Source organism: Asparagus officinalis, chromosome 9, assembly GCF_001876935.1.
Source record: "Asparagus officinalis chromosome 9, Aspof.V1, whole genome shotgun sequence".
Classification (NCBI taxonomy): Eukaryota; Viridiplantae; Streptophyta; class Magnoliopsida; order Asparagales; family Asparagaceae; genus Asparagus; species Asparagus officinalis.
The window spans coordinates 61,905,120-61,907,478 of record NC_033802.1 but is presented as its reverse complement, the minus strand read 5'-3'; the positions used below and the strand labels follow the sequence as shown (position 1 = coordinate 61,907,478).

At 30.5% G+C, this 2,359-nt stretch overlaps 1 long non-coding RNA gene across 1 annotated transcript; it reads right to left on the bottom strand.

Annotated features, from left to right (window-relative positions):
* On the bottom strand, positions 484 to 1,766 carry LOC109823733. Its single transcript, XR_002242457.1, has 3 exons — positions 1,675 to 1,766; positions 1,043 to 1,110; positions 484 to 590 (listed from the first exon to the last, which is right to left on the bottom strand). It is a non-coding gene; the product is annotated as an uncharacterized LOC109823733 (long non-coding RNA).

The following is a 2,359-nucleotide window of genomic DNA, read 5'->3' as shown; positions in this document are numbered from 1 at the left end:
TAAACTAGTAGTATTCAATTGTTTTAAAACAAGCAATACTTGTTCTTAAAAACTAGAAAGGAAAAAAAATAAAAATAAAAATCAAGCACTACAACCAAATCCATTCTAACAATTGGTTGATAACACTAATTTTTCATACATATATAACATTTATCTGATTTGCCTACATCAATTGTAATTGTATGAAATTTTAAGGTTTGTATGTGGACATAGATTAGTGGATGATACATCATACTAATGACACCATTCAAAGCCTAACTTATCACATTCAGGGCTTGTAAAAAGAATCATCTCAAAATTAAACAAAGAAGTAAGACTCATAAAATGAAATCTTTATGGATTTCATTGCAGAACAGGAAAAAAATCCACAGAATATCAAGAAATATATATTGAAACAAATTGAATCGCATCAAGGAAAGAAAACTCATACCTCATATTGGCTCCGACTGGGACTGAAAGCAACCCAAGGTTCATTAACAATTATTGGACCATCAATAAAAGTATTATTATTGTTATTGTACTGACCCCTTATGGATGAATCGAATGCTCCGGTAATTGGTGCATCTCTGAACATGTCTGAAATGGGGTAACTGGCACAAGAAATATCAATATCATAGCCGAAGGAAAATACCTGATCTTCATCCATACAAGTCTCTAAAAAGTTCAAGCATAATATCTGACATATTTCGTTCCATACGAAACATATTTCTATTTTTAATATAAAAGAAAATATATAAGGTGGATGCCATCATTTCATGCGTACTAAGATTGAGTGCATGATTTCGTTTGGGTGGATACCACAACTTAAGTTTTACAAGAGTTCTAAGACAAGAGTTTTCACTGTGGCAAAAAACCAAAAATTAAGAAATTGTGTACGGACACACAAATACACGTAAATATAGATCAATTAATAGGTATATAAACTATATATAAATGTAAGTTTTGCTAAATTAAGGTTGGGATTTCACCAAATACGAGTTAGATGTGACTCTGCATTGAACAAAGAATATCAAAAGTCCATTAGCGTTGAGTTGAGTACTACCTTCCCATTAGCACGTCAAGGTCTGTTGGTGAGCCTGTTGGTAGAGAATAACACCAAGTGGACAAATCCTGCAAATTTAAGAAAAATCAACTTTTATCGACATAGGAAATTAAACTGCAAAAACTCCACTACTCAATAAAAATTTCTTTCAGATTGCTGCACCCTAGGAAATTATCGTGGATACAAGTTTTTTCATGCTTTGATGACTTCAGATTACTGCATAAGTTGATTGAGATGGTGGATGATTCCCTTACGAGAGGAATCCGGTTACTTTTAAATGTTCCATATTAACCAGAGAGTTCAATTCCATCAAATTTTTGTAAAAATTGTTTTACTTATTCTGTTATGAAAGTAGTTCTTCTGGTCGAAAAAAAATCAAGCAAAATTGCTAAGTTTCATAAATTGTTTTACTTATTCTGTTATGAAAGTAGTTCTTCTGGTCGAAAAAAAAAATCAAGCACAATTGCTAAGTTTCATATATCCTTCATTACAATACTTAAAAATTAAAAGTAAAGAAAAAAGAGAAGAATTCAAAAACTTGTTGATATCTACTGCAAAATTTCAAGAAGAAAAAAGTTAGAAGGCAAATAATATAAGATGAACCATCATAAAAATTATCTGAAGAAACTTACATCATCGTTATTGTTGGAATCTCTAGATGTTGAATCAGAACCCATGTCTATAGAATTTAGAACAAAAAAAAAGAAGGTTCAATTAGTTCCCCTCAATTAGAGAAGAGAAGAGAAAGAGAGCTATTTGAATAGAGAAGTAGCTAGGGAGGGAGTTCTACTTATGAAGAAGTCTGTAACGGAAAGTATTTTCAAATAATGTATCTACAAATATTTATTTAGTTCTTTCACGACAATAGGAGACTACCTGAGATAAATACCATAATAAGGGTTTTTTTTTTCGATTTACACCCTCTAAATTGTACATATATTTAAATTTGCCCCTTCTGGATTTGCCCTCCAATTGTTTAGTTCCTTCAATTTTACACAATCAATATAATCAATAAAGAATATGCCTGAAATATTCTATTGCAATTGGTAACTTTAAAAAAAAAAAAATCTAAGTTACCCTTTGATATATTGATTAAAATTAAAGGTTGTTAGTGCACAGTACGTATTAATTTGCTTCTTTAATACCCCCAGATTGTTTAGTTCCTTCAACCATAAATAGGTTGAAGGGCAAATTTGAATGAACCAAATGAATTGGAGGTATAATACAATGATTTGAGGGTTAACTTAGAAACCCCTATAATTTGAAGGGTATATATTAGAAAAATCCAAGTAATAATTGTATTTTCACATTTTGTTA